Below are 13712 nucleotides of genomic sequence, written 5' to 3'. Positions count from 1 at the left end.
CAGAAAGAGACTATAAAATGGAGGCTGACTGATCCTCAGACCTAGACTCAACTTGTACCACTTCCAGGGGAGACAACCTGCTGAGGACCGGTGTGCAGAAAGTGGTGACTCCTTGAAATAGGAAGGCATGGTAGGAGGTTGGGGTTAGGGTTCTGGTCTATATTTTCCTTTTTTAAAAAAAAATTTTATTGGAGTATATTTGATTTACAATGTTGTGTTACTTTCTGCTGTGCAGCAAAGCAAATCAGTTATACATATACATATATCCACTCTTTTTTAGATTATTTTCCCACACAGGTCATTAGAGAGTATTGAGTAGAGTTCCCTGTGCTATACAGTAGGTCCTTATTAGTTATTTATTTTATATATAGTAGTGTGTATATGTCAATCCCAAACTCCCAGTTTATCCCTCCACCCCTGGAACCATCAGGTTGTTTTCGACATCTGTAACTCTATCTCTGTTGTATAAATAAGTTCATTTGTACCATTGTTTTTAGATTCCACAAATATCATATGATATTTGTCCTTCTCTGTCTGACTTCAGTCAATATGACAATCTCTAGGTCTACCCACGTTGCTGCAAATGGCATTATTTCATTCTTTTTTATGGCTGAGCAATATTCCATTGTTATATGGTCTGTATTTTCTGCTGGTATGAATTAAATACTAATCCCCGTACATGAAAAGGTCATCTGAAGGTTCTCTTTATTTATTTTTGCTATTATAAGTGGATGTTTTCCTTCAATATATCTTCTAACTGTTGACTCTTTTTGAGCATTCTCTTTTAATATCCAGAGCCAGAGTACATATCCAGACTGACTGACTTGGAGTTCAGAGTTTATGAAATAAACCATGAAGTAGGGAAGAAGGTATACTTTACCAAATTGCTCAAAGTTATAGATACCTTAAAAAAAAGGGAAAAATATTTCCTTGAATCTGGAAAACAAAACATTAAAGAACCAGCAATGCTTCAAACAAAAAGTCATCAAAAAATTACAATCATCCCGATCAGTTCATTCAGCCCCATGTAATTAATTCTTGTTCTTCTTGATCTCAGATTAGCATTTTATGAATCCATCAGCTTCTTAATTTGTTCTGGAAATTCTTACTCAGTCGAGTGGCATGGTCTCAAAGTTATTCAAGTGGCATTCTCACAGTAGCTGCTTGCAAACACTTTTGAAGAAGAATCAGAGTGAATCAATAACTGTAAATGACAAAATACTTTAAAATGGCCATGATTAAAGATGTTATGAGTGTTCATTTCATAAGGAAATTGAGTTATTTCTGTGGGATACAATATTTTAAGATAATGATTAGACAACGAGCGTATTGACAAATTTCTATGAACTTCATGCAATCTGGAATACTTGTATTAGTAACATATTCATACACATATAACCCGAGGATTTTTCATCACTTGTTATTTGACAATGCTTCCAATGTAATTTAACATACCAAATAAACCTAATTAACATCTCTCTGTTACAAGGTGAGAGATAATTTTTTTTTAGATTTTTCCAGAGGCCTTCTGGGAAATCTCAAAGTTAGTTCAAAGTCAAAAAGACTCTATTTAGAATTTCAGGGGACTTCCGTGGTGGTCCAGTGGTTAAGAATCCACCTTCCAATGCAGGGGATGCAGGTTTAATCCCTGGTCAGGGAACTAAGATTCCACATGCCAAGGGGCAACTAAGCCCATGCGCTGCGACTACTGAGCCTGCACACTCTGGAGCCTGCACTCCACAACTAGAGAGAAGCCCACACGCCGCAACGAAGATCCTGCGTGCCACAAAGACCTGATGCAGCCCAATAGATAAATAAATAAAAATAAATATTAAAAAAAAGAATTTGATTTTTAGAAGTTGTCAAAAATGCCAAAAGGTTTGAACACTTGGATAGGATCACAGATCCTTATGAAACAATACTTAATTATCTTATTAACCAAAGTGGCATTAAAAGATTTTTAAGGCAAATGCAGAAGGCTAAATAGTTGTGAACAAAACGTAGCTCCTTTAATATTAAGAAGACTTGGTTTTCTTCAGTAATTAAAGACCTGATAAAGACAATGTGAAGCACAGGAAATTATTCTAAGATGCACAACCTTGGTTTCCCAGGTAGATTACTTAAAAAGTAATCCTCCCCCCACCCGCCCTTTCCTTTCCTTTCCTTTCCTTTTTTAAAAACTATTTCTTGTTAATAGCAGACCAATAATCTCTTCAACCATGAACCAGGCAATTGTGAACTGTTTGCCACATACTATCATTCTGTAGCAAATTTATGAATATACCATTTTTATAATATTCTAGAAGCATATCTTTTTCATAGTACAACTTCTCATGTTTATTAACAGACCCAAATATATGTAGCTTCTCTATATTGGATACAAAGACAATGCCACAAGTAGATAAACTATGTTCAACAATTGTTTCAGTATTGTATCTTATTTGAAAATGATATAGATATTCAATTAATATCCATCATTTAACTTAACTGAGTGAACTTTAAGATATCAAGAAGTTTTTGAAACTATTTTAAGTAGATATATTATAGAACATAATTATTATTGAAAAGTTCATTTGTAAACTTTAATCTCACATCTTTTTAACTCACTTGTTCTTTTTTAAAGTTTTTGTTTAAATATTTATTTATTTATTTGGCCACACCGTGTGTTAGTTGCAGCACGTGGGATTTTTAGTTGCGGCATGCAGGATCTAGTTCCCTGACCAGGGAGCAAACCTGGGCCCCCTGCATTGAGAGCACGGAGTCTTAACCACTGGACCACCAGGAAAGTCTCTGTTCTTTTTTTTTTAAATTGAAGTACAGTTGATTTACAATATTGTGTTAGTTTCAGGTGTACAGCAAAGTGATTCAGTTCTATATATGTATATATATATACACACATATATGTATTCTTTTTTAGATTCTTTTCCATTATAGGCTATTACAAGATACTGAATATAGTTCCCTGTGCTATACAGTAGATCCTTTTTGGTTATCTATTTTATATATATTAGTGTGTATATGTTAATACCAAACTCCTAATTTATCCCTACCCCTATCCCCTTTCCCTTTTGGTAACCATAAGTTTGTTTTCTATGTCTGTGAGTCTCTTTCTGCTCGGTAAATAAGTTCATTTGTATCATTTTGTAAGATTCCATGTGTAAACAATATCATATGATACTTGTCTTTCTCTGTCTGGCTTACTTCACTTAATATGATAATCTCTAGGGCCATCCATATTGCTACAAATGGCATTATTTAATTCTTTTTTTATGACTAATATTCCATTGTGTGTGTGTATATATATATATATATATACCACATCTTCTTTATCTATTCATCTGTCGATGGACATTTAGGTTGCTTCCATGTCTTGGCTATTGTAGTGTTGTATTGAACATTGGGGTTGCATATATCTTTCTGAATTATGGTTTTCTCTGGATATATGCCTAGGAGTGGGATTGCAGGATCATATGGTAGCTATATTTTTAGTTTTTTATGAATTCACTTCTTCTTAACAATTATTTTTAGATTAGTAAGGAAAATTTCATGAGACTTTAAACAAAGCTAATCATCAACTTATTTGTCGAGAATCAGGTAAGTTTCAAAAATATCACAGGGACTTCCCTGGCAGTCCTGTGGTTGAAACTCCACACTTCCAATGCAGGGGGCGCATGTTCGATCCTTGGTTGGGGAGCTAGGATCCAACATGCCCCGTGGCGGCCAAGAAAATTTTAAAAAACAAAAAAAATCACAAAAGCAAAGAGTGCAAGAAGCTAAAAACATGGTTCTTATCTCTCTTTTTCACTATGGTACTTGACATGCATTAAGCAATTCATTTCTAATTGTACATTTTGTTTATAGGTTGGATTTATAATTTTATAATCTTTTTTTTTTGGCCACGCTGTGGGGCATGCAGGATCTTATTTCCCCAACCACGGGTGGAACCTGCACTCCCTGCACTGGAAGCGTGGAGTCTTAACCACTGGACCACCAGGGAAGTCCCCTACAGTTTTATAATCTTAAACATCTAGTAGAGATAATATAAGTTTGTTTGACTAGTAAACCTAGGTAGAAGAAAATTGTATGTCTGCATTATATTTAATGCTGACAACTCTGAAGACATGCCTATTTTTTATTTTACCAACAATTAGAAAACTAACTTTATTTATCAAAATTACACCAGATCACATGAATTTAAAAAAAATTGGGGTTATTGTCTATATTTCTGAGAGTTTTAGGAATACTTAATTTATATGAGCACTCACTTATCTCTAAGCCAATTTGAATAGAACTCCTTTAAGGGATTTTATAAATTAATATGGTAATACCATCTGGAGGTAGAAAAATATCACTTATACATAATACACACACACACACACACACACACACACACACACAAACATACAGGCAGACAAATACAGAGATCTTACAGCTTTTGCTTTAAAATTTTAACCATGTGTCAGGTATATTAATATAAAACTCACTAGTTCATAAAAGAACACTTGTATCCAAATTGTGCTTCTGGCAGATGGAATAAGTTAAGGTTACCCACTCAGATGGCTAAAGCACTTTACTAATATCTGTGGAGAAGATCTTTTAAGTTTCTTTTTTGTTTTTTTTGGCTGCTTTGGGTCTTTGTTGCTGCGCGCGAGCTTTCTCTAGTTGCAGCGAGCAGGGTCTACTCTTCGTTGCAGTGTGCAGGTTTCTCATTGCGATGGCTTCTCTTGTGGAGCACGGGCTCTTAGGCTCGTGAGCTTCAGTAGTTGCAGCACAGGGGCTCAGTAGTTGCGGCGTGTGGTCTCAGTAGTTGTGGCACACGGGCTTATTTGCTCTGTGGCATGTGGGATCTTCCTGGACCAGGGATCGTACCTGTGTCCCCTTCATTGGCAGGCGGATTTTTAACCACTGCGCCACCAGGGCAGTCCTTTAAGATTTTTCATTTGCCCAGGTTCCAAGTAGCTCCTTAAAAAAAAAAAAAGTGACTATCAGGTGACTTGAAACCAAAACCAGTAAGCCTTTTATGACTAAAACATGGATGCAAAGTGCATCCTCAAAGAGAGTGCAAAAGCTGCAGCCCTCCCAATATCTAGAGCCACTCCCAAAGATGGCCAAAAGATAGAAAGACTTAGACAACCCTCCACCCCAGAGCAGGCAACAGCCTCTAGGATGCTAGCCACAAAATGGGTGAAACCTACATTTCTGCCCCTCTGTACTTTGGGGGCCCCTAATCTGACAATTGGCCCCTGCACCTGCAGAACCTGCATGCCCTAATGGGGAAAACCAAGTCAAGTTCTCAGGGCACAGAAAGAGAAACAAACAGGAAAGCAATCCTTTCCTAGGAGGGAAAGGATCGACAACCAGTGGGTGCCCTCAAACCAAATATTAACCAGAGTCATAATCCAGAGAACTAATTTTTTCAAATGTTTCTCTCCTGCTAATCTGAATTTGGAAAGGGAAAGACTCTTACCACCTTCACTTGACAGGTCCCCACAGGTAGAGATCTGACAGATTAATGAGGTAAGAATTCTTACCTCTGTTGGGTTTTGTCAGAGGTCCAAGATCTCTTTATTACAGCTTCCAGACTCAGCAAGGTGTTCCCAGCTGAAGGAGTTCCTGTGTGGGCACCAGAAACTGGAGGGGAAGAAAAAGTTTTTCTTGATCCTCTTAGAGTCTGAAAATTAAACCAACAGAAAAAAGATTAACAAAAGACAGGCATACAAATTTATTTCATGTAAGTTTTACATAACGTGGGAGTCTTCATAAGGAAATGAAGACCCGAAGAAATAGTTAAACCTGAGGATTTTTATGCTAGGCTTGATGAAGGGTGGACAGGTGTGGAGGAGTATGATAGGTTAAGGTACATGGTACGTGCGGTAAAACTGGAGGAAACCTAGCAAGGCCTATCTGTTAGCATCTCAGCATACCTTTATCTTCAGAGATAAGGACGCTCCTTTCCTCTGAGTATAGGGAGGGCATCTCTCACATGAGGGGTTCATGACTGTGTCAGGGGAGAAGTGGGGTGGTTAGGGGGACCTTCCTGCTTCAGCCATTTTCTCAAACTCCTTCAACTTAAAATATTCAATATACCAAGCTTCCATATTTGGGGTAGCTTATTAAAAATATCACCCCCCCAGAATTGATCTGTAGATTCAATGTAACCCCAATCCGAATCCCATCAGCTGTCAAATTAATTCTAAAATTCGTAAAAAAAATTACAAAGAATCTAGAATAATCAGAACCATTTTGAAAGAAGGTAAAGTTGGAAGACTTACATTACTGAATTTTAAGATTATACCAAAAAGCTACTATAATCAAGACAGTGTTGTGTGCGTATAAATATAGACACATAGATCAACTGAACAGAGTAGAGACCATATATAGCCCACTGGTTTTTTAAAAAAACATTTTTGCTTTTCTTTCTTTATTTATTTGGTTATACTGGGTCTTAGTTGCAGCAGGCGGGCTCCTTAGTCGTGGCATGCATGTGGAATCTAGTTCCCTGACCAGGGATCTAACCCAGGCCCCCTGCATTGGGAGCATGGAGTCTTATCCACTGGACCACAAGGGAAGTCACCTAGCCCACTGGCTTTTGACAAAGGGGCCAAAGTAATTCGACAGGGGGAAAGGATAGGTTTTTTTCAACAATTGTTGCTGGAACAATCCGATATTTATAGGTAAAAACCATAAAACTCCACTCTTATCTCACATCATCCACAAAAAAATTAAATCAAAATAGGGTTTAGGCCTTAACAATGTAATTTAAAATCCTAAAATTATCAGTAGAGAACATCTTGGTGACATTAGGGTAGGTAAAGATTTCTTAGATAGGATGCAAAAAATACAAAGTATAAAAGAAAAAGTTGATAAAATGAACTTCCTCAAAATTAAATATTTCTGCTCTTTAAAAATACTGTCAAGGGCTTCCCTGGTGGTGCAGTGGTTGAGAGTCCACCTGCCGATGCAGGGGACACGGGTTCGTGCCCCAGTCCGGGAAGATCCCACATGCCACAGAGCAGCTGGGCCCGTGAGCCATGGCCGCTGAGCCTGCGCGTCCGGAGACTGTGCTCCGCAACAGGAGAGGCCACAACAGTGAGAGGCCCGCGTACCAAAAAAAAAAAAAAAAAAATACTGTCAAGAAAATAAAGGAAGCCACTGACTGAGAGAAAATCATCATAATGCATATATCCAACAAAGGATCTGTAAGCAGAATACATAAAGAACTCTTATTTAACAATAACAAGACAAGCAATCCTCCAAAATGGGCAAAAGTTTTAAAGACGTTTCGCTAAAGAAGCACGTGTCTAATAAGCACTTGAAAAGATGCTTACTATCATTAGACCTCAGAGAAATGCAAATTTAAATAACAATGAGGGACTTCCCTGGTGGCGCAGCGGTTAACAATCCTCCTGCCAATGCAGGGGGCACAGGTTCAAGCCCTGGTCTGGGAAGATCCTACGTGCCGCAGAGCAACTAAGCCCATGCGCCACAACTACTGAGCCTGCTCTCTAGAGCCTATGAGCCACAACTACTGAGCCTGCATGCCACAACTACTGAAGCTTGCACACCTGGAGCCTGTGCTCCGCAACAAGAGAAACCACCACAGTGAGAAGCCCACATATCACAGTGAAGAGTAGCCCCCGCTCGCGGCAACTAGAGAAAGCCTGTGCGCAGCAAAAAATAAATAAATAGATAAACTTATTTTTTTTAAATAAATAAATAACAACAAAATTCCACCACACATCCACTATAATGGCTAAAAAATTTTTTAACTAGCAATACTAAACGTTGATGAGGATGCAAAAAAACTGGAGTGCTCGGGCTTCCCTGGTGGCACAGTGGTTGAGAGTCCGCCTGCTGATGCAGGGCACACGGGTTCATGCCCTGGTCCGGGAGGATCCCGCATGCCGCGGAGCGGCTGGGCCCGTGGGCCATGGCCGCTGGGCCTGCGCGTCTGGAGCCTGTGCTCCGCAATGGGAGAGGCCACAACAGTGAGAGGCCCGCGTACCTCAAAAAACAAAACAAAACAAAAAAAAACAAAACAAAAACTGGAATGATCATACACTCCTGATGAGAATGTAAAATGATACATTTTGGCACTTCTTATAAAGTTAAACATACACTTGCCATATGACTCAGACATTCCACTCCTAGGTATTTCCCCTAGAGAAATGTAAACATGTTAATGCAAAGACTTGTCCGTGACTGTTCATAGCAGATTTACGTATAATAGCTGTGACTGTTCATAGCAGGTTTATTTATAATAGCTCAAAACTAGAAACAATCTACATATCTGTCACTAGGTGACAGAATAAACAAGTCTGGTATATTTATACGGTAGAATACTACTTAGCAATAAAAAAGAACAAATTACTGACACATGCATTGACATGCACAGATCTCAGAAATATATGTTGTGTGAAGGAAACCTCACTCAAAAGACTATCTCATATATGATTCTTTTTATATGAAACTCTGGAAAAGACAAATAAGATCAGTGGTTGTCTGGGGCTGGTGTTGGGATGGGAATCAACTAGGAAGGATCAAAGCAAACATTTTGCTGTGGTGAAAATTCTATATCTCAGTTGTGGTGGTGGTTACATGAGTATATACATTTGTCAAAACTTAAAGAACTGTACACTTAAAATGGATACATTTCATTGCATTTAATGTATTCCTCTATAAAGTTAATTTTAAAAATGATGGCTAATGCAATCATCAGTTCTTTTTTTTTTGCGGTACGCGGGCCTCTCACTGTTGTGGCCTCTCCTGTTGTGGGGCACAGGCTCCGGACGCGCAGGCTCAGTGGCCATGGCTCATGGGCCCAGCCGCTCCACGGCATGTGGGATCCTCCCGGACCGGGGCACGAACCCGTGTCCTCTGCATTGGCAGGCGGACAATCATCAGTTCTTTAAAGTGCTTTATTTTCCCTCTACCTACTTCCCTTTCATCATCATTGATGTCATATATTCAAAAATTCAGTTATAGCATAGGTATACTATTTTCAAAAAAAGAAACACAGCTTATAAGATTTAAAGTTTTGTTAATTTAATTTTTGAATTGGTGATACATTTCCATGGTTCAAAAATAGAAAAATATACAAACAAGTATCTAGGGATACTCTCGCGTGGATTCCTGTTCCCCATTGCAAAGTTGCTCAATGCCAATATGTAACCCCCGTTAACTCCTTCGCTATTTCTTTAGAGTTTCTTTATGCATATACATGAAATTAGATCGCAGTGTGTTATTTCCTCCTTTTTTATTTTTTACACAAAAGTTGTTATACTATAATGCTTGTCAGCACATTGTTTTTTTCCTTAACAATCAGTCTTGTAGATCTTTCCATATTTGTATATAAAGAATATTTTTTTCAATTTTTTAATTGTGGTAAAACACACATAACATGAAATGTACCATCTTAACATTTTTAACTGTACAATTCAGTGTTATTAAATACATAAATAGTGTTGTACAACCATCACCATCATCTACCTTCAGATCCATTTACAACTTGTAAACCAGAAACTCTGTACCTGTTAAACCATAGCTTCAAGTTCCCTCTTCCCCATCCCCTCACAACCACCATTCCACTTTTTGTCTCTATAACTTTGACTATTTTAAGTACCTCAACAAAGTGGAATCATACAGTTTTTGGTTTTTTTATGACTAGCTTATTTCACTTAGCATCATGTGCCCAAATGTCATCCACGTTGTAGCATGTGTCAGAATGTCCTTCCTTTTTAAGGCTAATAATATTCCATTATGTGTATATAACACACTTTGCTTATGCATTCATCCATCAGTGGACACTTGGGTTGCTTCCACATTTTAGCTATTATGTATACTGCTGCTATGAACAGAGGTATGCAAATATCTCTTTGAGACCTTGCTTTCATTTCTATTGGGTATTCACCTGGAAGTGGAATTGCTGAATCAAATGGTAATTCTACTTTTAACTTTTTGGGGAACCACCATATTGTTCTCTACAGCAGCTGTACCATTTTACATTCCCACCAACAGTGCACAGTTTCAGTTTCTCCACATCCTTGTCAATACTTGCTGTTTTCTGTATTAGAAATGTTTTTAAAATTATATACTAGCCATCCTAATGTGAGGTGTGTGGTGAGGTGGTGTCTCATTGTAGCTTTGATCTGCATTTCTCTAATGATTAGTGATGTTGAGCATCATTTCATGTGCTTCTTGGCCATTTATTCATCTTCTTTGGAGAAATGTCTATTCAAGTCCTTTGTCCATTTTTGAATAGGGTAGTTCGTTTTTTTTTGGTTTGATTTTTAGGAATTCTTTATATGTTCTGGATATTAACACTTTATCAGATACATGATTTGCAAATATTTTCTTCCATTCTGTGGGTTGCCATTATACTCTGTTGATAGTGTCTTTTGATCCACAAAATTTAAAAATTTTCATGAAGTCCCATTTATCCACTTTTTCTTTTATGACCTGTGCCTTTGGTGTCACATCCAAGAAATCATTGCCAAGTCCAATGTCATGAAGTTTTGTCTCAATTTCTTCTAAGAGTTTCAGGTCTGACATTAAGGTCATGGATTCATTTTGAGTGACTTTTTGTATATGGTATTAGGGAAGAATCCAATTTTGTTTTTTTGCATGTGGATATACAGCTTTCCTAGCATCATTTGTTGAAGAGCCCTTGAATGGTTTTTGCACTTTTGTCAAAAATCATTGATTTTATATGCAAGTGTTTATTTTTGGATTCTCTGTTCCATTCCATTATCTATATGTCTGTCTTTATGCCAGTACCACACTGTTTTGATTACTGTAACTTTGTAGTAAGATTTGAAATCAGAAGTGTGAGTCCTCCAGCTTTGTTCTTCTTTTTCAAGATTGTTTTTAGCTATTTGGGGTCTCTTGAAAATCCATATGAATTTTAGGATGGGTTTTTCTATTTTTGCAAAAAATGTCATTGGAATTTTGATAGGGGTTGCATTAAATCTGTAGATCGCTTTTGGTAGTATTGACATGGTAACACTGTGAAGTCTTCCAGCCCGTGAACTCAGAATGAGTTCCAATATTTACATCTTCTTTACTTTTTTCATCAGTATTTTGTAGTTTTCACTGTACAAGTCTTTCACCTCCTTGGTTAATTAAGTTAATCCCTAAGTATTTTATTCACTTTGTCACTATTATAAGTGGAATTGTTTTCTTAATTTCCTTTTCAGATAGTTGATTGTTAGTGTATAGAAATGCAACTGATTTTTATGTGTTGACTTTGAATCCTGCTACTTTGCTAAATTTGTTTATTAGTTCTAACAGTTGTGTGTGTGTGTGTGTGTGTGTGTGTGTGTGTGTGTGTGTGTGTGTGATCTTATGGTTTCCTATATGTAAGATCATATCATACATGAACAGAGACAATTTTCCTTTTACCTTTCCAATTTTGATGCCTTTTATTTCTTTTTTCTAGCCTAATTTCTCCAGCTAGGACCTCCAGCACTATGTTGAGTAAAAGTGGTGAAATTCTTGTTCCTTGCCTTGTTCCTGATCTTAGATGGAAAGTTTTCGTTCTTTCACCATTGAATATGATGTTTGCTGTGAATTTTTGGTATGTGACTTTTATTATGACGAGGTAGTTTCCTTCTATTTCAAGTTTGTTGAGTGTTTTATCATGAAAGGGTGTTGAATTTTGTCAAATGCTTTTTCTGTGTCAGGTGAGATTATTATGTGTTACTTTCCCCTTCATTCTGTTAATGTGGTGTATTATTGAACCATCCTTGCATTCCAGGAATAAATCCCACTTGGTCATGGTGTATAAGCATTTAATATGCTGCTGAATTCAGTTTGCTAGTATTTTGTTGAGGATTTTTGCATCAATGTTTATAAGGAATATTTGGCTGTAGTTTTCTTTTCTTCTTAAGTCTTTATCTGGCTTTGGTATCAGGGTAATTCTGGCCTCATAGAATGAAATGAGGAGTGCTCCCTCCTCTTCAATTTTTTTTCAAAAGTTTGACAAGAATTGGTAATAGCTCTTCTTTAAATGTTGGTATAATTCACTGGTGAAGCTATTACACCTAGAGCCTTTCTTTTTGGGAGATTTTTAATTGCTAATTCAATCTCCTTACTAGTTATAGGTCTATTCACATTTTCTATTTTTTTGTGTGTGATTTAGTCTTGGTAACTTTTGTGTTTCTAGGAATTTGTTTGTTTCATCTAAGTTATCCAATTTGTTGGCACATGATTGCTCATAGTACTCTCTTATAAATAATCCTCTTTATTTCTGTAGATTTGTAGTAATGTCTCTACTTTCATTTCTGATTTAGTAATTTAATTCTTCTCTCTTTTTTCCTTCATCTGACTAAATGTTTTTAACTATTACTGACCTTTTTGAAGTACCAACTTTTTTTTTTTTTTTTTTTTTTGTGGTACGCGGGCCTCTCTCTCCCATTGCGGAGCACAGGCTCCAGACGCACAGGCTCAGCGGCCATGGCTCATGGGCCCAGCCGCTCCGCGGCACGTGGGATCTTCCCAGACCGGGGCACGAACCTGTGTCCCCTGCATCGGCAGGCAGACTCTCAACCACTGCGCCACCAGGGAAGCCCCCAACTTTTTTTTTCATTGATTTTCTGTATTGTTTTTCTACTCTCTATTTCATTTATCTCTAATCTTTATTTCCTTCCTTCTGGTAGATTTGGGTTTAATTCTTCTTTTTCTAATTCCTTAAATTGTAAAGTTAAGTTGTTGATTTGAGATCTTTCTTGATTTTTAATGCAAGCTATAAATTTCCCCCTTAGTACCACTTTCATTGTTTCCCATAGTTTTGGTATGTTTTGTTTTCATTTTTATTAGTCTCTAAGTATTTTCTAATTTCTCTTGTGATTTCTTCTTTAATCCATTGGTTGTTTTAGAGTATGTTGTTTAATTTCCATAATTTTTTGAATTTTCTACTTTCCTTCTGTTATTGATTTTTAACTTCATCCTATTGTGGTGGAAGAAAATACTTTGTGTAATCTATTTTTTAAAATCTTTTGAGACTTAATTTGTGGCCTCAAATATGGTCTGTCCTGGAAAAGACTTGAGAATGATGTGTATTGAGTAGAATGTGTATTCTGTTATTGGTGGATAGAATGTTTTGTATAAGTCTGTTAGATCCAGTTGGTCTGTTGTGTTGTTTAAGTCCTCTATTTCTTTGCTTACCTTCTGTCTGGCTGTTCTATCCACTATTGTAAGTGCAGTATTGTTGTCTCCAACTATTCCTGTGGAACAATTTGTCAACCTTTAAAACAAAAAGGCAAGCTTTTTAGCCAGTAGAATCAAGTTTATTCAGGAATAGCAGAGGGAATGCAACTGGGGACATGCAAACTATGGTGAACCATAGGCAACCAGAGAACAAAGAAGAGAAGCTTAGGAAAGTGGGGAGTTGGGAGGGTTTTACTTTTTATTTTTAATTTTATTTTTCTGGGCATGCCATGTGGCATGTGGGGATCTTAGTTCCCTGACCAGGGATTGAACTTGTGCCCCCTGCAGTGGAAGGGTGGAGTCTTAACCACTGGACTGCCAGGGAAGTCCCCATGGGAGGGTTGTTTTGAACAAAAGTCCACTGCAGGAAAGTTCAGGGAGTGGTGGTTTCTCATTGGCAGAGTTGTTGCTGAGCAAGGAGAAAATCTTCCTTCTGATGTGGTAGTAAACTTCTTCCTGTCCAAGAGTGTAAAGTAAGCTGTGACAAATGGTATGTTCATGAGAGC

At 37.4% G+C, this 13712-nt stretch overlaps 1 long non-coding RNA gene across 6 annotated transcripts in view; it reads left to right on the top strand.

Annotated features, from left to right (window-relative positions):
* LOC132507843 (uncharacterized) overlaps nt 1–13712 on the top strand; it is a 119033-nt gene that overhangs the window by 18975 nt on the left and 86346 nt on the right. Inside the window, exon 4 of one of the 6 annotated variants that reach the window (XR_009536341.1) lies at nt 11438–11521. The exons of the other annotated variants lie outside the window; for them this stretch is intronic. This is a non-coding gene — a long non-coding RNA (uncharacterized LOC132507843). Of the gene's footprint in view, nt 1–11437; nt 11522–13712 lie in introns of those variants that run through there. 6 annotated transcript variants of the gene reach the window in all.

The sequence above is a fragment of the Lagenorhynchus albirostris genome, chromosome 2 (assembly GCF_949774975.1).
Source record: "Lagenorhynchus albirostris chromosome 2, mLagAlb1.1, whole genome shotgun sequence".
NCBI lineage: Eukaryota > Metazoa > Chordata > Mammalia > Artiodactyla > Delphinidae > Lagenorhynchus > Lagenorhynchus albirostris.
The sequence above is the reverse complement of the archived record's forward strand: the minus strand, read 5'-3'. Positions and strand labels throughout refer to the sequence as shown.